The following is a 17,099-nucleotide window of genomic DNA, read 5'->3' on the forward strand; positions in this document are numbered from 1 at the left end:
CAAAGATTATCAGTCTTCAATGACAATTAATGCAATCCTGGTTTTACAATGAATTATTATTCTGAGACGTTATTGTAATGTACAATATTAAATTTTTTGTAAGGTACAGATTCATAAGTATTTTAAGAATGCAATAATAAGAGTGGTTGGCTTACGGCCTTGTGGCGCAATGGTAGCGTTTCTGACTCCAGATCAGAAGGTTACGTGTTCGAATCACGTCGGGGTACAAAACGTTCACTTTTATTTGAAGGATGCCATTTATTTTATAAATGTATCATCAAAGATTATAAGTCTTCAATGGCAATTAATGCAATCCTGGTTTTACAATGAATTATTATTCTGAGACGTTATTGTAATGTACAATATGAAATTTTTTGTACGGTACAGATTCATAAGTATTTTAAGAATGCAATAATAAGAGTGGTTGGCTTACGGCCTTGTGGCGCAATGTTAGCGCGTCTGACTCCAGATCAGAAGGTTACGTGTTCGAATCACGTCGGGGTCAAAAGCGTTCCCTTTTATTTGAAGGATGCCATTTATTTTATAAATGTATCATCAAAGATTATAAGTCTTCCATGGCAATTAATGCAATCCTGGTTTTACAATGAATTATTATTCTGAGACGTTATTGTAATGTACAATATTAAGTCTTTCGTACGGTACAGATTCATAAGTATTTTAAGAATGCAATAATACGAGTGGTGGGCTTACGGCCTTGTGGCGCAATGGTAGCGCTTCTTACTCCAGATCAGAAGGTTACGTGTTCGAATCACGTCGGGGTAAAAAGCGTTCCCTTTTATTTGAAGGATTCCATTTATTTTATAAATGTATCATCAAAGATTATAAGTCTTCAATGGCAATTAATGCAATCCTGGTTTTACAATGAATTATTATTCTGAGACGTTATTGTAATGTACAATATTAAATTTTTTGTACGGTACAGATTCATAAGTATTTTAAGAATGCAATAATAAGAGTGGTTGGCTTACGGCTTTGTGGCGCAATGCAAGATCGTCTGACTCCAGATCAGAAGGTTACGTGTTCGAATCACGTCGGGGTCAAAAGCGTTCCCTTTTATTTGAAGGATGCCATTTATTTTATAAATGTATCATCAAAGATTATCTGTCTTCAATGGCAATTAATGCAATCCTGGTTTTACAATGAATTATTATTCTGAGATGTTACTCTTATGTACAATATTAAATTTTTTGTACGGTACAGATTCATAAGTATTTTAAGAATGCAATAATGAGGGTGGTTGGTTTACGGCCTTGTGGCGCAATGGTGGCGCGTCTGACTCCAGATCAGAAGGTTACGTGTTCGAATCACGTCGTGGTCAAATGCGTTCCCTTTTATTTGAAGGATGCCATTTATTTTATAAATGTATCATCAAAGATTATCAGTCTTCAATGGCAATTAATGCAATCCTGGTTTTACAATGAATTATTATTCTGAGATGTTACTCTAATGTACAATATTAAATTTTTTGTACGGTACAGATTAATAAGTATTTTAAGAATGCAATAATTAGAGTGGTTGGCTTACGGCCTTGTGGCGCAATGGTAGCGCGTCTGACTCCAGATCAGAAGGTTACGTGTTCGAATCACGTCGGGGTCAAAAGCGTTCCCTTTTATTTGAAGGATGCCATTTATTTTAGAAATGTATCATCAAAGATTATAAGTCTTCAATGGCAATTAATGCAATCCTGGTTTGACAATGAATTATTATTCTGAGATGTTATTGTAATGTACAATATTAAATTTTTTGTACGGTACAGATTCATAAGTATTTTAAGAATGCAATAATAAGAGTGGTGGGCTTACGGCCTTTTGGCGCAATGGTAGCGCGGCTGACTCCAGATCAGAAGGTTACGTGTTCGAATCACGTCGGGGTCAAAAGCGTTCCCTTTTATTTGAAGGATGCCATTTATTTTATAAATGTATCATCAAAGATTATAAGTCTTCAATGGCAATTAATGCAATCCTGGTTTTACAATGAATTATTATTCTGAGATGTTACTGTAATGTACAATATTAAATTTTTTGTACGGTACAGATTCATAAGTATTTTAAGAATGCAATAATAAGAGTGGTTGGCTTACGGCCTTGTGGCGCAATGGTAGCGCGTCTGACTCCAGATCAGAAGGTTACGTGTTCGAATCACGTCGGGGTCAAAAGCGTTCCCTTTTATTTGAAGGATGCCATTTATTTTAGAAATGTATCATCAAAGATTATAAGTCTTCAATGGCAATTAATGCAATCCTGGTTTTACAATGAATTATTATTCTGAGATGTTATTGTAATGTACAATATTAAATTTTTTGTACGGTACAGATTCATAAGTATTTTAAGAATGCAATAATAAGAGTGGTTGGCTTACGGCCTTTTGGCGCAATGGTAGCGCGTCTGACTCCAGATCAGACGGTTGCGTGTTCGAATCACGTCGGAGTCAAAAGCGTTCCCTTTTATTTGAAGGATGCCATTTATTTTATAAATGTATCATCAAAGATTATAAGTCTTCAATGGCAATTAATGCAATCCTGGTTTTACAATGAATTATTATTCTGAGACGTTATTGTAATGTACAATATTAAATTTTTTGTACGGTACAGATTCATAAGTATTTTAAGAATGCAATAATAGGAGTGGTTGGCTTACGGCCTAGTGGCGCAATGGTAGCGCGTCTGACTCCAGATCAGAAGGTTACGTGTTCGAATAACGTCGGGGTCAAAAGCGTTCCCTTTTATTTGAAGGATGCCATTTATTTTATAAATGTATCATCAAAGATTATAAGTCTTCAATGGCAATTAATGCAATCCTGGTTTTACAATGAATTATTATTCTGAGACGTTATTGTCATGTACAATATTAAATCTTTCGTACGGTACAGATTCATAAGTATTTTAAGAATGCAATAATACGAGAGGTGGGCTTACGGCCTTGTGGCGCAATGGTAGCGCGTCTGACTCCAGATCAGAAGGTTACGTGTTCGAATCACGTCCGGTCAAAAGCGTTCCCTTTTATTTGAAGGATGCCATTTATTTTATAAATGTATCATCAAAGATTATCTGTCTTCAATGGCAATTAATGCAATCTTGGTTTTACAATGAATTATTATTCTGAGATGTTACTCTAATGTACAATATTATATTTTTTGTACGGTACTGATTAATAAGTATTTTAAGAATGCAATAATGAGAGTGGTTGGCTTACGGCCTTGTGTCGCAATGGTAGAGCGTCTGACTCCAGATCAGAAGGTTACGTGTTCGAATCACGTCGGGGTCAAAAGCGTTCCCTTTTATTTGAAGGATGCCATTTATTTTATAAATGTATCATCAAAGATTATCAGTCTTCAATGGCAATTAATGCAATCCTGGTTTTACAATGAATTATTATTCTGAGACGTTATTGTAATGTACAATATTAAATTTTTTGTACGGTACAGATTCATAAATATTTTAAGAATGCAATAATGAGAGTGGTTGGCTTACGGCCTAGTGGCGCAATGGTAGCGCGTCTGACTCCATATCAGAAGGTTACGTGTTCGAATCACATCGGGGTCAAAAGCGTTCCCTTTTATTTGAAGGATGCCATTTATTTTATAAATGTATCATCAAAGATTATAAGTCTTCAATGGCAATTAATGCAATCCTGGTTTTACAATGAATTATTATTCTGAGACGTTATTGTAATGTACAATATTAAATCTTTCATACGGTACAGATTCATAAGTATTTTAAGAATGCAATATAACGAGTGGTGGGCTTACGGCCTTGTGGCGCAATGGTAGCGCGTCTGACTCCAGATCAGAAGGTTACGTGTTCGAATCACGTCGGGGTAAAAAGCGTTCCCTTTTATTTGAAGGATGCCATTTATTTTATAAATGTATCATCAAAGATTATAAGTCTTCAATGGCAATTAATGCAATCCTGGTTTTACAATGAATTATTATTCTGAGACGTTATTGTAATGTACAATATTAAATTTTTTGTACGGTACAGATTCATAAGTATTTTAAGAATGCAATAATAAGAGTGGTTGGCTTACGGCCTTGTGGCGCAATGGTAGCGCGTCTGACTCCAGATCAGAAGGTTACGTGTTCGAATCACGTCCGGTCAAAAACGTTCCCTTTTATTTGAAGGATGCCATTTATTTTATAAATGTATCATCAAAGATTATAAGTCTTCAATGGCAATTAATGCAATCCTGGTTTTACAATGAATTATTATTCTGAGACGTTATTGTAATGTACAATATTAAATTTTTTGTACGGTACAGATTCATAAGTATTTTAACAATGCAATAATAAGAGTGGTTGGCTTACGGCCTTGTGGCGCAATGGTAGCGAGTCTGACTCCAGATCAGAAGGTTACGTGTTCGAATCACGTCGGGGTCAAGAGCGTTCCCTTTTATTTGAAGGATGCCATTTATTTTATAAATGTATCATCAAAGATTATAACTCTTCAATGGCAATTAATGCAATCCTGGTTTTACAATGAATTATTATTCTGAGACGTTATTGTAATGTACAATATTAAATTTTTTGTACGGTAGAGATTCATAAGTATTTTAAGAATGCAATGATAAGAGTGGTTGGCTTACGGCCTTGTGGCGCAATGGTAGCGCGTCTGACTCCAGATCAGAAGGTTACGTGTTCGAATCACGTCGGGGTCAAAAGCGTTCCCTTTTATTTGAAGGATGCCATTTATTTTATAAATGTATCATCAAAGATTATAAGTCTTCAATGGCAATTAATGCAATCCTGGTTTTACAATGAATTATTATTCTGAGACGTTATTGTAATGTACAATATTAAATTTTGTGTACGGTCCAGATTCATAAGTATTTTAAGAATTCAATAATAAGAGAGGTTAGCTTATGGCCTTGTGGCGCAATGGTAGCGCGTCTGACTCCAGATCAGAAGGTTACGTGTTCGAATCACGTCGATGTCAAAAGCGTTCCCTTTTATTTGAAGGATGCCATTTATTTTATAAATGTATCATCAAAGATTATCAGTCTTCAATGGCAATTAATGCAATCCTGGTTTTACAATGAATTATTATTCTGAGATGTTACTGTAATGTACAATATTAAATTTTTGGTACGGTACAGATTCATAAGTATTTTAAGAATGCAATAATAAGAGTGGTTAGCCTGCGGCCTTGTGGCGCAATGGTAGCGCGTCTGACTCCAGATTAGAAGGTTACGTGTTCGAATAACGTCGGGGTCAAAAGCGTTCCCTTTTATTTGAAGGATGCCATTTATTTTATAAATGTATCATCAAAGATTATAAGTCTTCAATGGCAATTAATGCAATCCTGGTTTTACAATGAATTATTATTCTGAGACGTTATTGTAATGTACAATATTAAATTTTTTGTACGGTACAGATTCATAAGTATTTTAACAATGCAATAATAAGAGTGGTTGGCTTACGGCCTTGTGGCGCAATGGTAGCGCGTCTGACTCCAGATCAGAAGGTTACGTGTTCGAATCACGTCGGGGTCAAAAGCGTTTCCTTTTATTTGAAGGATGCCATTTATTTTATAAATGTATCATTAAAGATTATCAGTCTTCAATGGCAATTAATGCAATCCTGGTTTTACAATGAATTATTATTCTGAGACGTTATTGTAATGTACAATATTAAATTTTTTGTACGGTAGAGATTCATAAGTATTTTAAGAATGCAATAATAAGAGTGGTTGGCTTACGGCCTTGTGGCGCAATGGTAGCGAGTCTGACTCCAGATCAGAAGGTTACGTGTTCGAATCACGTCGGGGTCAAAAGCGTTCCCTTTTATTTGAAGGATGCCATTTATTTTATAAATGTATCATCAACGATTATCAGTCTTCAATGGCAATTAATGCAATCCTGGTTTTACAATGAATTAGTATTCTGCGATGTTACTGTAATGTACAATATTAAATTTTTTGTACGGTACAGATTCATAAGTATTTTAAGAATGCAATAATAAGAGTGGTTAGCTTACGGCCTTGTGGCGCAATGGTAGCGCGTCTGACTCCAGATCAGAAGGTTACGTGTTCGATTCACGTCGGGGTCAAAAGATTTCCCTTTTATTTGAAGGATGCCATTTATTTTATAAATGTATCATCAAAGATTATAAGTCTTCAATGGCAATTAATGCAATCCTGGTTTTACAATGAATTATTATTCTGAGATGTTACTGTAATGTACAATATTAAATTTTTTGTACGGTAGAGATTCATAAGTATTTTAAGAATGCAATAATAAGAGTGGTTGGCTTACGGCCTTGTGGCGCAATGGTAGCGCGTCTGACTCCAGATCAGAAGGTTACGTGTTCGAATAACGTCGGGGTCAAGAGCGTTTCCTTTTATTTGAAGGATGCCATTTATTTTATAAATGTATCATCAAAGATTATAAGTCTTCAATGGCAATTAATGCAATCCTGGTTTTACAATGAATTATTATTCTGAGACGTTATTGTAATGTACAATATTAAATTTTTTGTACGGTACAGATTCATAAGTATTTTAAGAATGCAATAATAAGAGTGGTTGGCTTACGGCCTTGTGGCGCAATGGTAGCGCGTCTGACTCCAGATCAGAAGGTTACGTGTTCGAATCACGTCGGGGTCAAACGCGTTCCCTTTTATTTGAAGGATGCCATTTATTTTATAAATGTATCATCAAAGATTATAAGTCTTCAATGGCAATTAATGCAATCCTGGTTTTACAATGAATTATTATTCTGAGATGTTATTGTAATGTACAATATTAAATTTTTTGTACGGTACAGATTCATAAGTATTTTAAGAATGCAATAATAAGAGTGGTTGGCTTACGGCCTTTTGGCGCAATGGTAGCGCGGCTTACTCCAGATCAGAAGGTTACGTGTTCTAACCACGTCGGGGTCAAAAGCGTTCCCTTTTATTTGAAGGATGCCATTTTTTTTAGAAATGTACCATCAAAGATTATAAGTCTTCAATGGCAATTAATGCAATCCTGGTTTTACAATGAATTATTATTCTGAGACGTTATTGTAATGTACAATATTAAATTTTTTGTACGGTACAGATTCATAAGTATTTTAAGAATGCAATAATAAGAGTGGTTGGCTTACGGCCTTGTGGCGCAATGGTAGCGCGTCTGACTCCAGATCAGAAGGTTACGTGTTCGAATCACGTCGGGGTCAAAAGCGTTCCCTTTTATTTGAAGGATGCCATTTATTTTATAAATGTATCATCAAAGATTATAAGTCTTCAATGGCAATTAATGCAATCCTGGTTTTACAATGAATTATTATTCTGAGACGTTATTGTAATGTACAATATTAAATCTTTCGTACGGTACAGATTCATAAGTATTTTAAGAATGCAATAATACGAGTGGTGGGCTTACGGCCTTGTGGCGCAATGGTAGCGCGTCTGACTCCAGATCAGAAGGTTACGTGTTCGAATCACGTCGGGGTAAAAAGCGTTCCCTTTTATTTGAAGGATGCCATTTATTTTATAAATGTATCATCAAAGATTATCAGTCTTCAATGGCAATTAATGCAATCCTGGTTTTACAATGAATTATTATTCTGAGACGTTATTGTAATGTACAATATTAAATTTTTTGTACGGTACAGATTCATAAGTATTTTAAGAATGCAATAATGAGAGTGGTTGGCTTACGGCCTTGTGGCGCAATGGTAGCGCGTCTGACTCCAGATCAGAAGGTTACGTGTACGAATCACGTCCGGTCAAAAGCGTTCCCTTTTATTTGAAGGATGCCATTTATTTTATAAATGTATCATCAAAGATTATAAGTCTTCAATGGCAATTAATGCAATCCTGGTTTTACAATGAATTATTATTCTGAGACGTTATTGTAATGTACAATATTAAATTTTTTGTACGGTACAGATTCATAAGTATTTTAACAATGCAATAATAAGAGTGGTTGGCTTACGGCCTTGTGGCGCAATGGTAGCGAGTCTGACTCCAGATCAGAAGGTTACGTGTTCGAATCACGTCGGGGTCAAGAGCGTTCCCTTTTATTTGAAGGATGCCATTTATTTTATAAATGTATCATCAAAGATTATAACTCTTCAATGGCAATTAATGCAATCCTGGTTTTACAATGAATTATTATTCTGAGACGTTATTGTAATGTACAATATTAAATTTTTTGTACGGTAGAGATTCATAAGTATTTTAAGAATGCAATAATAAGAGTGGTTGGCTTACGGCCTTGTGGCGCAATGGTAGCGCGTCTGACTCCAGATCAGAAGGTTACGTGTTCGAATCACGTCGGGGTCAAAAGCGTTCCCTTTTATTTGAAGGATGCCATTTATTTTATAAATGTATCATCAAAGATTATAAGTCTTCAATGGCAATTAATGCAATCCTGGTTTTACAATGAATTATTATTCTGAGACGTTATTGTAATGTACAATATTAAATTTTGTGTACGGTCTAGATTCATAAGTATTTTAAGAAGTCAATAATAAGAGAGTTTAGCTTATGGCCTTGTGGCGCAATGGTAGCGCGTCTGACTCCAGATCAGAAGGTTACGTGTTCGAATCACGTCGATGTCAAAAGCGTTCCCTTTTATTTGAAGGATGCCATTTATTTTATAAATGTATCATCAACGATTATCAGTCTTCAATGGCAATTAATGCAATCCTGGTTTTACAATGAATTATTATTCTGCGATGTTACTGTAATGTACAATATTAAATTTTTTGTACGGTACAGATTCATAAGTATTTTAAGAATGCAATAATAAGAGTGGTTAGCTTACGGCCTTGTGGCGCAATGGTAGCGCGTCTGACTCCAGATCAGAAGGTTACGTGTTCGATTCACGTCGGGGTCAAAAGATTTCCCTTTTATTTGAAGGATGCCATTTATTTTATAAATGTATCATCAAAGATTATAAGTCTTCAATGGCAATTAATGCAATCCTGGTTTTACAATGAATTATTATTCTGAGATGTTACTGTAATGTACAATATTAAATTTTTTGTACGGTAGAGATTCATAAGTATTTTAAGAATGCAATAATAAGAGTGGTTGGCTTACGGCCTTGTGGCGCAATGGTAGCGCGTCTGACTCCAAATCAGAAGGTTACGTGTTCGAATAACGTCGGGGTCAAGAGCGTTTCCTTTTATTTGAAGGATGCCATTTATTTTATAAATGTATCATTAAAGATTATAAGTCTTCAATGGCAATAAATGCAATCCTGGTTTTACAATGAATTATTATTCTGAGACGTTATTGTAATGTACAATATTAAATTTTTTGTACGGTACAGATTCATAAGTATTTTAAGAATGCAATAATACGGGTGGTGGGCTTACGGCCTTGTAGCGCAATGGTAGCGCGTCTGACTCCAGATCAGAAGGTTACGTGTTCGAATAACGTCGGGGTCCAAAGCATTCCCTTTTATTTGAAGGATGCCATTTATTTTATAAATGTATCATCAAAGATTATAAGTCTTCCATTGCAATTTATGCAATCCTGGTTTTACAATGAATTATTATTCTGAGACGTTATTGTAATGTACAATATTAAATTTTTTGTACGGTACAGATTCATAAGTATTTTAAGAATGCAATAATAAGAGTGGTTGGCTTACGGCCTTGTGGCGCAATTGTAGCGAGTCTGACTCCAGATCAGAAGGTTACGTGTTCGAATCACGTCGGGGTCAAAAGCGTTCCCTTTTATTTGAAGGATGCCATTTATTTTATAAATGTATCATCAAAGATTATCAGTCTTCAATGGCAATTAATGCAATCCTGGTTTTACAATGAATTATTATTCTGAGATGTTACTGTAATGTACAATATTAAATTTTTTGTACGGTACAGATTCATAAGTATTTTAAGAATGCAATAATAAGAGTGGGTGGCTTACGGCCTTGTGGCGCAATGGTAGCGCGTCTGACTCCAGATCAGAAGGTTACGTGTTCGAATCACGTCGGGGTCAAAAGCGTTCCCTTTTATTTGAAGGATGCCATTTATTTTATAAATGTATCATCAAAGATTATAAGTCTTCAATGGCAATCAATGCAATCCTTGTTTTACAATGAATTATTATTCTGAGATGTTATTGTAATGTACAATATTAAATTTTTTGTACGGTACAGATTCATATTTTAAGAATGCAATAATAAGAGTGGTTGTCTTACGGCCTTTTGGCGCAATGGTAGCGCGTCTGACTCCAGATCAGAAGGTTACGTGTTCGGATCACATCGGGGTCAAATGCGTTCTCTTTTATTTGAAGGATACCATTTATTTTATAAATGTATCATCAAAGATTATCAGTCTTCCATGGCAATTAATGCAATCCTGGGGTTACAATGAATTATTATTCTGAAATGTTACTGTAATGTACAATATTAAATTTTTTGTACGGTACAGATTCATAAGTATTTTAAGAATGCAATAATAAGAGTGGTTGGCTTACGGCCTTGTGGCGCAATGGTAGCGCGTCTGACTCCAGATCAGAAGGTTACGTGTTCGAATCACGTCGGGGTCAAAAGCGTTCCCTTTTATTTGAAGGATGCCATTTATTTTATAAATGTATCATCAAAGATTATAAGTCTTCAATGGCAATTAATGCAATCCTGGTTTTACAATGAATTATTATTCTGAGACGTTATTGTAATGTACAATATTAAATTTTTTGTACGGTAGAGATTCATAAGTATTTTAAGAATGCAATAATAAGAGAGGTTAGCTTACGGCCTTGTGGCGCAATGGTAGCGCGTCTGACTCCAGATCAGAAGGTTACGTGTTCGAATCACGTCCGGTCAAAAGCGTTCCCTTTTATTTGAAGGATACCATTTATTTAATAAATGTATCATCAAAGATTATAAGTCTTCAATGGCAATTAATGCAATCCTGGTTTTACAATGAATTATTATTCTGAGACGTTATTGTAATGTACAATATTAAATTTTTTGTACGGTACAGATTAATAAGTATTTTAAGAATGCAATAATGAGAGTGGTTGGCTTACGGCTTTGTGGCGCAATGGTAGCGCGTCTGACTCCAGATCAGAAGGTTACGTGTTCGAATCACGTCGGGGTCAAAAGCGTTCCCTTTTATTTGAAGGATGTCATTTATTTTATAAATGTATCATCAAAGATTATAAGTCTTCCATTGCAATTAATGCAATCCTATTTTTACAATGAATTATTATTCTGAGACGTTATTGTAATGTACAATATTAAATTTTGTGTACGGTACAGATTCATAAGTATTTTAAGAATGCTATAATAAGAGAAGTTATCATACGGCCTTGTGGCGCAATGGTAGCGCGTCTGACTCCAGATCAGAAGGTTACGTGTTGGAATCACGTCGGGGTCAAAAGCGTTCCATTTTATTTGAAGGATGCCATTTATTTTATAAATGTATCATCAAAGATTATAAGTCTTCAATGGCAATTAATGCAATCCTGGTTTTACAATAAATTATTATTCTGAGACGTTATTGTAATGTACAATATTAAATTTTTTGTACGGTACAGATTCATAAGTATTTTAAGAATGCAATAATAAGAGTGGTTGGCTTACGGCCTTGTGGCGCAATGGTAGCGAGTCTTACGCCAGATCAGAAGGTTGAGTGTTCGAATCACGTCGGGGTCAAAAGCGTTCCCTTTTATTTGAAGGATGCCATTTATTTTATAAATGTATCATCACAGATTATAAGTCTTCAATGGCAATTAATGCAATCCTGGTTTTACAATGAATTATTATTCTGAGATGTTACTGTAATGTACAATATTAAATTTTTTGTACGGTACAGATTCATAAGTATTTTAGGAATGCAATAATAAGAGTGGTTAGCTTACGGCCTTGTGGCGCAATGGTAGCGCGTCTGACTCCAGATCAGAAGGCTACGTGTTCGAATCACGTCGGGGTCAAAAGCGTTCCCTTTTATTTGAAGGATGCCATTTATTTTATAAATGTATCATCAAAGATTATAAGTCTTCAATGGCAATTAATGCAATCCTGGTTTTACAATGAATTATTATTCTGAGATGTTACTGTAATGTACAATATTAAATTTTTTGTACGGTACAGATTCATAAGTATTTTAAGAATGCAATAATAAGCGTGGTGGGCTTACGGCCTTGTGGCGCAATGGTAGCGCGTCTGACTCCAGATCAGAAGGTTACGGTTTCGAATCACGTCGGGGTCAAGAGCGTTCCGTTTTATTTGAAGGATGCCATTTATTTTATAAATGTATCATCAAAGATAATAAGTCTTCAATGGCAATTAATGCAATCCTGGTTTTACAATGAATTATTATTCTGAGACGTTATTGTAATGTACAATATTAAATCTTTCGTACGGTACAGATTCATAAGTATTTTAAGAATGCAATAATAAGAGTGGTTGGCTTACGGCCTTCTGGCGCAATGGTAGCGCGTCTGACTCCAGATCAGAAGGTTTCGTGTTCGAATCACGTCGGGGTAAAAAGCGTTCCCTTTTATTTGAAGGATGCCATTTATTTTATAAATGTATCATCAAAGATTATAAGTCTTCAATGGCAATTAATGCAATCCTGGTTTTACAATGAATTATTATTCTGAGACGTTATTGTAATGTACAATATTAAATTTTTTGTACGGTACAGATTCATAAGTATTTTAAGAATGCAATAATAAGAGAGGTTAGCTTACGGCCTTGTGGCGCAATGGTAGCGCGTCTGACTCCAGATCAGAAGGTTACGTGTTCGAATCACGTCCGGTCAAAAGCGTTCCCTTTTATTTGAAGGATACCATTTATTTAATAAATGTATCATCAAAGATTATAAGTCTTCAATGGCAATTAATGCAATCCTGGTTTTACAATGAATTATTATTCTGAGACGTTATTGTAATGTACAATATTAAATTTTTTGTACGGTACAGATTAATAAGTATTTTAAGAATGCAATAATGAGAGTGGTTGGCTTACGGCCTTGTGGCGCAATGGTAGCGCGTCTGACTCCAGATCAGTAGGTTACGTGTTCGAATCACGTCGGGGTCAAAAGCGTTCCCTTTTAGTTGAAGGATGCCATTTATTTTATAAATGTATCATCAAAGATTATCAGTCTTCAATGGCAATTAATGCAATCCTGGTTTTACAATGAATTATTATTCTGAGATGTTATTGTAATGTACAATATTAAATTTTTTGTACGGTAGAGATTCATAAGTATTTTAAGAAAGGAAAAATAAGAGTGATTGGCTTACGGCCTTGTGGCGCAATGGTAGCGCGTCTGACTCCAGGTCAGAAGGTTACGTGTTCGGATCACGTCGGGGTCAAATGCGTTCTCTTTGGTTTGAAGGATGCCATTTATTTTATAAATGTATCATCAAAGATTATCAGTCTTCCATGGCAATTAATGCAATCCTGGTTTTGCAATGAATTATTATTCTGAGATGTTACTGTAATGTACAATATTAAATTTTTGGTACGGTACAGATTCATAAGTATTTTAAGAATGCAATAATAAGAGTGGGATGCTTACGGCCTTGTGGCGCAATGGTAGAGCGTCAGACTCCAGATCAGAAGGTTACGTGTTCGAATCACGTCGGGGTCAAAAGCGTTCCCTTTTATTTGAAGGATCCCATTTATTTTATAAATGTATCATCAAAGATTATAAGTCTTCAATGGCAATTAATGCAATCCTGGTTTTACAATGAATTATTATTCTGAGACGTTATTGTAATGTACAATATGAAATTTTTTGTACGGTACACATTCATAAGTATTTTAAGGATGCAATAATAAGAGAGGTTAGCTTACGGCCTTGTGGCGCGATTGTAGCGCGTCTGGCTCCAGATCAGAAGGTTACGTGTTCGGATAACGTCGGGGTCAAATGCGTTCTCTTTTATTTGAAGGATGCCATTTATTTTATAAATGTATCATCAAGGATTATAAGTCTTCAATGGCAATTAATGCAATCCTGGTTTTACAATGAATTATTATTCTGAGACGTTATTGTAATGTACAATATTAAATTTTTGTACGGTACAGATTCATAAGTATTTTAAGAATGCAACAATAAGAGTGGTTAGCTTACGGCCTTGTGGCGCAATGGTAGCGCGTCTGACTCCAGATCAGAAGGTTACGTGTTCGAATCACGTCGGGGTCAAAAGCGTTCCCTTTTATTTCAAGGATGCCATTTATTTTATAAATGTATCATCAAAGATTATCAGTCTTCCATGGCAATTAATGCAATCCTGGTTTTACAATGAATTATTATTCTGAAATGTTACTATAATGTACAATATTAAATTTTTTGTACGGTACAGATTCATAAGTATTTTAAGAATGCAATAATAAGAGTGGTTGGCTTACGGCCTTGTGGCGCAATGGTAGCGAGTCTTACTCCAGATCAGAAGGTTACGTGTTCGAATAATGTCGGGGTCAAAAGCGTTCCCTTTTATTTCAAGGATGCCATTTATTTTATAAATGTATCATCAAAGTTTATCAGTCTTCCATTGCAATTAATGCAATCCTGGTTTTACAATGAATTATTATTTTGAGATGTTACTGTAATCTACAATATTAAATTTTTTGTACGGTACAGATTCACAAGTATTTTAAGAATGCAATAATAAGAGTGGTTTGCTGACGGCCTTGTGGCGCAATGGTAGCGCGTCTGACTCCAGATCAGAATGTTACGTGTTCGAATCACGTCGGGGTCAAGAGCGTTCCCTTTTATTTGAAGGATGCCATTTATTTTATAAATGTATCATCAAAGATTATAAGTCTTCAATGGCAATTAATGCAATCCTGGTTTTACAATGAATTATTATTCTGAGACGTTATTGTAAAGTACAATATTAAATTTTTTGTAGGGTACACATTTATAAGTATTTTAAGAATGCAATAATAAGAGTGGTTGGCTTACGGTCTTGTGGCGCAATGGTAGCGAGTCTTACTCCAGATCAGAAGGTTACGTGTTCGAATCACGTCGGGGTCAAAAGCGTTCCCTTTTATTTGAAGGATGCCATTTATTTTATAAATGTATCATCAAAGTTTATCAGTCTTCCATTGCAATTAATGCAATCCTGGTTTTACAATGAATTATTATTCTGAGATGTTACTGTAATGTACAATATTAAATTTTGTGTACGGTACAGATTCATAAGTATTTTTACAATGCAATAATAAAAGTGGTTGGCTTACGGCCTTCTGGCGCAATGGTAGCGCGTCTGACTCCAGATCAGAAGGTTACGTGTTCGAATCACGTCGGGGTCAAAAGCGTTCCTTTTTATTTGAAGGATGCCATTTATTTTATAAATGTATCATCAAAGATTATAAGTCTTCAATGGCAATTAATGCAATCCTGGTTTTACAATGAATTATTATTCTGAGACGTTATTGTAATGTACAATATTAAATTTTTTGTACGGTACAGATTAATAAGTATTTTAAGAATGCAATAGAGAGAGTGGTTGGCTTACGGCCTTGTGGCGCAATGGTAGCGCGTCTGACTCCAGATCAGTAGGTTACGTGTTCGAATCACGTCGGGGTCAAAAGCGTTCCCTTTTAGTTGAAGGATGCCATTTATTTTATAAATGTATCATCAAAGATTATCAGTCTTCAATGGCAATTAATGCAATCCTGGTTTTACAATGAATTATTATTCTGAGATGTTATTGTAATGTACAATATTAAATTTTTTGTACGGTAGAGATTCATAAGTATTTTAAGAAAGGAAAAATAAGAGTGATTGGCTTACGGCCTTGTGGCGCAATGGTAGCGCGTCTGACTCCAGGTCAGAAGGTTACGTGTTCGGATCACGTCGGGGTCAAATGCGTTCTCTTTGGTTTGAAGGATGCCATTTATTTTATAAATGTATCATCAAAGATTATCAGTCTTCCATGGCAATTAATGCAATCCTGGTTTTGCAATGAATTATTATTCTGAGATGTTACTGTAATGTACAATATTAAATTTTTGGTACGGTACAGATTCATAAGTATTTTAAGAATGCAATAATAAGAGTGGGATGCTTACGGCCTTGTGGCGCAATGGTAGAGCGTCAGACTCCAGATCAGAAGGTTACGTGTTCGAATCACGTCGGGGTCAAAAGCGTTCCCTTTTATTTGAAGGATCCCATTTATTTTATAAATGTATCATCAAAGATTATAAGTCTTCAATGGCAATTAATGCAATCCTGGTTTTACAATGAATTATTATTCTGAGACGTTATTGTAATGTACAATATGAAATTTTTTGTACGGTACACATTCATAAGTATTTTAAGGATGCAATAATAAGAGAGGTTAGCTTACGGCCTTGTGGCGCGATTGTAGCGCGTCTGGCTCCAGATCAGAAGGTTACGTGTTCGGATCACGTCGGGGTCAAATGCGTTCTCTTTTATTTGAAGGATGCCATTTATTTTATAAATGTATCATCAAGGATTATAAGTCTTCAATGGCAATTAATGCAATCCTGGTTTTACAATGAATTATTATTCTGAGACGTTATTGTAATGTACAATATTAAATTTTTGTACGGTACAGATTCATAAGTATTTTAAGAATGCAACAATAAGAGTGGTTAGCTTACGGCCTTGTGGCGCAATGGTAGCGCGTCTGACTCCAGATCAGAAGGTTACGTGTTCGAATCACGTCGGGGTCAAAAGCGTTCCCTTTTATTTCAAGGATGCCATTTATTTTATAAATGTATCATCAAAGATTATCAGTCTTCCATGGCAATTAATGCAATCCTGGTTTTACAATGAATTATTATTCTGAGATGTTACTATAATGTACAATATTAAATTTTTTGTACGGTACAGATTCATAAGTATTTTAAGAATGCAATAATAAGAGTGGTTGGCTTACGGCCTTGTGGCGCAATGGTAGCGAGTCTTACTCCAGATCAGAAGGTTACGTGTTCGAATAATGTCGGGGTCAAAAGCGTTCCCTTTTATTTCAAGGATGCCATTTATTTTATAAATGTATCATCAAAGTTTATCAGTCTTCCATTGCAATTAATGCAATCCTGGTTTTACAATGAATTATTATTTTGAGATGTTACTGTAATCTACAATATTAAATTTTTTGTACGGTACAGATTCACAAGTATTTTAAGAATGCAATAATAAGAGTGGTTTGCT

At 35.2% G+C, this 17,099-nt stretch overlaps 49 non-coding genes across 49 annotated transcripts; all 49 read left to right on the top strand.

Annotated features, from left to right (window-relative positions):
- The first annotated feature begins 155 nt into the window (after nucleotides 1-155).
- Nucleotides 156-228, top strand: Trnaw-cca (transfer RNA tryptophan (anticodon CCA)). The gene has a single exon. It is a non-coding gene; the product is annotated as a tRNA-Trp (tRNA).
- Nucleotides 229-433: 205 nt separating this feature from the next.
- On the top strand, nucleotides 434-505 carry Trnaw-cca (transfer RNA tryptophan (anticodon CCA)). The gene has a single exon. It is a non-coding gene; the product is annotated as a tRNA-Trp (tRNA).
- A 762-nt stretch (nucleotides 506-1,267) lies between these two features.
- Trnaw-cca (transfer RNA tryptophan (anticodon CCA)) lies at nucleotides 1,268-1,339 on the top strand. Its single transcript has one exon. It is a non-coding gene; the product is annotated as a tRNA-Trp (tRNA).
- Nucleotides 1,340-1,545: 206 nt separating this feature from the next.
- Trnaw-cca (transfer RNA tryptophan (anticodon CCA)) lies at nucleotides 1,546-1,617 on the top strand. Its single transcript has one exon. It is a non-coding gene; the product is annotated as a tRNA-Trp (tRNA).
- A 206-nt stretch (nucleotides 1,618-1,823) lies between these two features.
- Nucleotides 1,824-1,895, top strand: Trnaw-cca (transfer RNA tryptophan (anticodon CCA)). The gene has a single exon. It is a non-coding gene; the product is annotated as a tRNA-Trp (tRNA).
- Nucleotides 1,896-2,101: 206 nt separating this feature from the next.
- Trnaw-cca (transfer RNA tryptophan (anticodon CCA)) lies at nucleotides 2,102-2,173 on the top strand. Its single transcript has one exon. It is a non-coding gene; the product is annotated as a tRNA-Trp (tRNA).
- A 206-nt stretch (nucleotides 2,174-2,379) lies between these two features.
- On the top strand, nucleotides 2,380-2,451 carry Trnaw-cca (transfer RNA tryptophan (anticodon CCA)). Its single transcript has one exon. It is a non-coding gene; the product is annotated as a tRNA-Trp (tRNA).
- Nucleotides 2,452-2,657: 206 nt separating this feature from the next.
- Trnaw-cca (transfer RNA tryptophan (anticodon CCA)) lies at nucleotides 2,658-2,729 on the top strand. Its single transcript has one exon. It is a non-coding gene; the product is annotated as a tRNA-Trp (tRNA).
- Nucleotides 2,730-2,929: 200 nt separating this feature from the next.
- On the top strand, nucleotides 2,930-3,012 carry Trnaw-cca (transfer RNA tryptophan (anticodon CCA)). Its single transcript has one exon. It is a non-coding gene; the product is annotated as a tRNA-Trp (tRNA).
- Nucleotides 3,013-3,212: 200 nt separating this feature from the next.
- Trnaw-cca (transfer RNA tryptophan (anticodon CCA)) lies at nucleotides 3,213-3,284 on the top strand. The gene has a single exon. It is a non-coding gene; the product is annotated as a tRNA-Trp (tRNA).
- A 206-nt stretch (nucleotides 3,285-3,490) lies between these two features.
- Nucleotides 3,491-3,562, top strand: Trnaw-cca (transfer RNA tryptophan (anticodon CCA)). Its single transcript has one exon. It is a non-coding gene; the product is annotated as a tRNA-Trp (tRNA).
- Nucleotides 3,563-3,768: 206 nt separating this feature from the next.
- Trnaw-cca (transfer RNA tryptophan (anticodon CCA)) lies at nucleotides 3,769-3,840 on the top strand. Its single transcript has one exon. It is a non-coding gene; the product is annotated as a tRNA-Trp (tRNA).
- Nucleotides 3,841-4,046: 206 nt separating this feature from the next.
- Nucleotides 4,047-4,117, top strand: Trnaw-cca (transfer RNA tryptophan (anticodon CCA)). Its single transcript has one exon. It is a non-coding gene; the product is annotated as a tRNA-Trp (tRNA).
- A 206-nt stretch (nucleotides 4,118-4,323) lies between these two features.
- Nucleotides 4,324-4,395, top strand: Trnaw-cca (transfer RNA tryptophan (anticodon CCA)). Its single transcript has one exon. It is a non-coding gene; the product is annotated as a tRNA-Trp (tRNA).
- Nucleotides 4,396-4,601: 206 nt separating this feature from the next.
- On the top strand, nucleotides 4,602-4,673 carry Trnaw-cca (transfer RNA tryptophan (anticodon CCA)). The gene has a single exon. It is a non-coding gene; the product is annotated as a tRNA-Trp (tRNA).
- Nucleotides 4,674-4,879: 206 nt separating this feature from the next.
- On the top strand, nucleotides 4,880-4,951 carry Trnaw-cca (transfer RNA tryptophan (anticodon CCA)). Its single transcript has one exon. It is a non-coding gene; the product is annotated as a tRNA-Trp (tRNA).
- A 206-nt stretch (nucleotides 4,952-5,157) lies between these two features.
- Nucleotides 5,158-5,229, top strand: Trnaw-cca (transfer RNA tryptophan (anticodon CCA)). The gene has a single exon. It is a non-coding gene; the product is annotated as a tRNA-Trp (tRNA).
- A 206-nt stretch (nucleotides 5,230-5,435) lies between these two features.
- Nucleotides 5,436-5,507, top strand: Trnaw-cca (transfer RNA tryptophan (anticodon CCA)). Its single transcript has one exon. It is a non-coding gene; the product is annotated as a tRNA-Trp (tRNA).
- A 206-nt stretch (nucleotides 5,508-5,713) lies between these two features.
- Trnaw-cca (transfer RNA tryptophan (anticodon CCA)) lies at nucleotides 5,714-5,785 on the top strand. Its single transcript has one exon. It is a non-coding gene; the product is annotated as a tRNA-Trp (tRNA).
- Nucleotides 5,786-5,991: 206 nt separating this feature from the next.
- Trnaw-cca (transfer RNA tryptophan (anticodon CCA)) lies at nucleotides 5,992-6,063 on the top strand. Its single transcript has one exon. It is a non-coding gene; the product is annotated as a tRNA-Trp (tRNA).
- A 206-nt stretch (nucleotides 6,064-6,269) lies between these two features.
- Trnaw-cca (transfer RNA tryptophan (anticodon CCA)) lies at nucleotides 6,270-6,341 on the top strand. Its single transcript has one exon. It is a non-coding gene; the product is annotated as a tRNA-Trp (tRNA).
- Nucleotides 6,342-6,547: 206 nt separating this feature from the next.
- Nucleotides 6,548-6,619, top strand: Trnaw-cca (transfer RNA tryptophan (anticodon CCA)). Its single transcript has one exon. It is a non-coding gene; the product is annotated as a tRNA-Trp (tRNA).
- Nucleotides 6,620-7,103: 484 nt separating this feature from the next.
- Trnaw-cca (transfer RNA tryptophan (anticodon CCA)) lies at nucleotides 7,104-7,175 on the top strand. The gene has a single exon. It is a non-coding gene; the product is annotated as a tRNA-Trp (tRNA).
- A 206-nt stretch (nucleotides 7,176-7,381) lies between these two features.
- On the top strand, nucleotides 7,382-7,453 carry Trnaw-cca (transfer RNA tryptophan (anticodon CCA)). The gene has a single exon. It is a non-coding gene; the product is annotated as a tRNA-Trp (tRNA).
- Nucleotides 7,454-7,936: 483 nt separating this feature from the next.
- Trnaw-cca (transfer RNA tryptophan (anticodon CCA)) lies at nucleotides 7,937-8,008 on the top strand. Its single transcript has one exon. It is a non-coding gene; the product is annotated as a tRNA-Trp (tRNA).
- A 206-nt stretch (nucleotides 8,009-8,214) lies between these two features.
- On the top strand, nucleotides 8,215-8,286 carry Trnaw-cca (transfer RNA tryptophan (anticodon CCA)). The gene has a single exon. It is a non-coding gene; the product is annotated as a tRNA-Trp (tRNA).
- A 206-nt stretch (nucleotides 8,287-8,492) lies between these two features.
- On the top strand, nucleotides 8,493-8,564 carry Trnaw-cca (transfer RNA tryptophan (anticodon CCA)). Its single transcript has one exon. It is a non-coding gene; the product is annotated as a tRNA-Trp (tRNA).
- Nucleotides 8,565-8,770: 206 nt separating this feature from the next.
- Trnaw-cca (transfer RNA tryptophan (anticodon CCA)) lies at nucleotides 8,771-8,842 on the top strand. Its single transcript has one exon. It is a non-coding gene; the product is annotated as a tRNA-Trp (tRNA).
- Nucleotides 8,843-9,048: 206 nt separating this feature from the next.
- Nucleotides 9,049-9,120, top strand: Trnaw-cca (transfer RNA tryptophan (anticodon CCA)). Its single transcript has one exon. It is a non-coding gene; the product is annotated as a tRNA-Trp (tRNA).
- Nucleotides 9,121-9,326: 206 nt separating this feature from the next.
- Trnaw-cca (transfer RNA tryptophan (anticodon CCA)) lies at nucleotides 9,327-9,398 on the top strand. Its single transcript has one exon. It is a non-coding gene; the product is annotated as a tRNA-Trp (tRNA).
- A 206-nt stretch (nucleotides 9,399-9,604) lies between these two features.
- Nucleotides 9,605-9,676, top strand: Trnaw-cca (transfer RNA tryptophan (anticodon CCA)). The gene has a single exon. It is a non-coding gene; the product is annotated as a tRNA-Trp (tRNA).
- A 206-nt stretch (nucleotides 9,677-9,882) lies between these two features.
- Nucleotides 9,883-9,954, top strand: Trnaw-cca (transfer RNA tryptophan (anticodon CCA)). The gene has a single exon. It is a non-coding gene; the product is annotated as a tRNA-Trp (tRNA).
- A 480-nt stretch (nucleotides 9,955-10,434) lies between these two features.
- Nucleotides 10,435-10,506, top strand: Trnaw-cca (transfer RNA tryptophan (anticodon CCA)). Its single transcript has one exon. It is a non-coding gene; the product is annotated as a tRNA-Trp (tRNA).
- Nucleotides 10,507-10,706: 200 nt separating this feature from the next.
- Nucleotides 10,707-10,789, top strand: Trnaw-cca (transfer RNA tryptophan (anticodon CCA)). The gene has a single exon. It is a non-coding gene; the product is annotated as a tRNA-Trp (tRNA).
- A 200-nt stretch (nucleotides 10,790-10,989) lies between these two features.
- On the top strand, nucleotides 10,990-11,061 carry Trnaw-cca (transfer RNA tryptophan (anticodon CCA)). Its single transcript has one exon. It is a non-coding gene; the product is annotated as a tRNA-Trp (tRNA).
- Nucleotides 11,062-11,267: 206 nt separating this feature from the next.
- On the top strand, nucleotides 11,268-11,339 carry Trnaw-cca (transfer RNA tryptophan (anticodon CCA)). The gene has a single exon. It is a non-coding gene; the product is annotated as a tRNA-Trp (tRNA).
- A 484-nt stretch (nucleotides 11,340-11,823) lies between these two features.
- On the top strand, nucleotides 11,824-11,895 carry Trnaw-cca (transfer RNA tryptophan (anticodon CCA)). The gene has a single exon. It is a non-coding gene; the product is annotated as a tRNA-Trp (tRNA).
- Nucleotides 11,896-12,101: 206 nt separating this feature from the next.
- Trnaw-cca (transfer RNA tryptophan (anticodon CCA)) lies at nucleotides 12,102-12,173 on the top strand. The gene has a single exon. It is a non-coding gene; the product is annotated as a tRNA-Trp (tRNA).
- A 478-nt stretch (nucleotides 12,174-12,651) lies between these two features.
- Trnaw-cca (transfer RNA tryptophan (anticodon CCA)) lies at nucleotides 12,652-12,734 on the top strand. The gene has a single exon. It is a non-coding gene; the product is annotated as a tRNA-Trp (tRNA).
- Nucleotides 12,735-12,934: 200 nt separating this feature from the next.
- Trnaw-cca (transfer RNA tryptophan (anticodon CCA)) lies at nucleotides 12,935-13,006 on the top strand. Its single transcript has one exon. It is a non-coding gene; the product is annotated as a tRNA-Trp (tRNA).
- Nucleotides 13,007-13,212: 206 nt separating this feature from the next.
- On the top strand, nucleotides 13,213-13,284 carry Trnaw-cca (transfer RNA tryptophan (anticodon CCA)). The gene has a single exon. It is a non-coding gene; the product is annotated as a tRNA-Trp (tRNA).
- Nucleotides 13,285-13,490: 206 nt separating this feature from the next.
- On the top strand, nucleotides 13,491-13,562 carry Trnaw-cca (transfer RNA tryptophan (anticodon CCA)). The gene has a single exon. It is a non-coding gene; the product is annotated as a tRNA-Trp (tRNA).
- Nucleotides 13,563-14,045: 483 nt separating this feature from the next.
- On the top strand, nucleotides 14,046-14,117 carry Trnaw-cca (transfer RNA tryptophan (anticodon CCA)). Its single transcript has one exon. It is a non-coding gene; the product is annotated as a tRNA-Trp (tRNA).
- A 484-nt stretch (nucleotides 14,118-14,601) lies between these two features.
- Nucleotides 14,602-14,673, top strand: Trnaw-cca (transfer RNA tryptophan (anticodon CCA)). The gene has a single exon. It is a non-coding gene; the product is annotated as a tRNA-Trp (tRNA).
- A 484-nt stretch (nucleotides 14,674-15,157) lies between these two features.
- Nucleotides 15,158-15,229, top strand: Trnaw-cca (transfer RNA tryptophan (anticodon CCA)). Its single transcript has one exon. It is a non-coding gene; the product is annotated as a tRNA-Trp (tRNA).
- A 206-nt stretch (nucleotides 15,230-15,435) lies between these two features.
- On the top strand, nucleotides 15,436-15,507 carry Trnaw-cca (transfer RNA tryptophan (anticodon CCA)). Its single transcript has one exon. It is a non-coding gene; the product is annotated as a tRNA-Trp (tRNA).
- A 206-nt stretch (nucleotides 15,508-15,713) lies between these two features.
- Trnaw-cca (transfer RNA tryptophan (anticodon CCA)) lies at nucleotides 15,714-15,785 on the top strand. Its single transcript has one exon. It is a non-coding gene; the product is annotated as a tRNA-Trp (tRNA).
- A 206-nt stretch (nucleotides 15,786-15,991) lies between these two features.
- Nucleotides 15,992-16,063, top strand: Trnaw-cca (transfer RNA tryptophan (anticodon CCA)). The gene has a single exon. It is a non-coding gene; the product is annotated as a tRNA-Trp (tRNA).
- Nucleotides 16,064-16,546: 483 nt separating this feature from the next.
- Nucleotides 16,547-16,618, top strand: Trnaw-cca (transfer RNA tryptophan (anticodon CCA)). The gene has a single exon. It is a non-coding gene; the product is annotated as a tRNA-Trp (tRNA).
- The last annotated feature ends 481 nt before the right edge of the window (nucleotides 16,619-17,099 follow it).

Source organism: Euprymna scolopes, chromosome 6 (genome assembly GCF_053919585.1).
Source record: "Euprymna scolopes isolate OS-2025 chromosome 6, ASM5391958v1, whole genome shotgun sequence".
Taxonomy (NCBI): Eukaryota; Metazoa; Mollusca; class Cephalopoda; order Sepiida; family Sepiolidae; genus Euprymna; species Euprymna scolopes.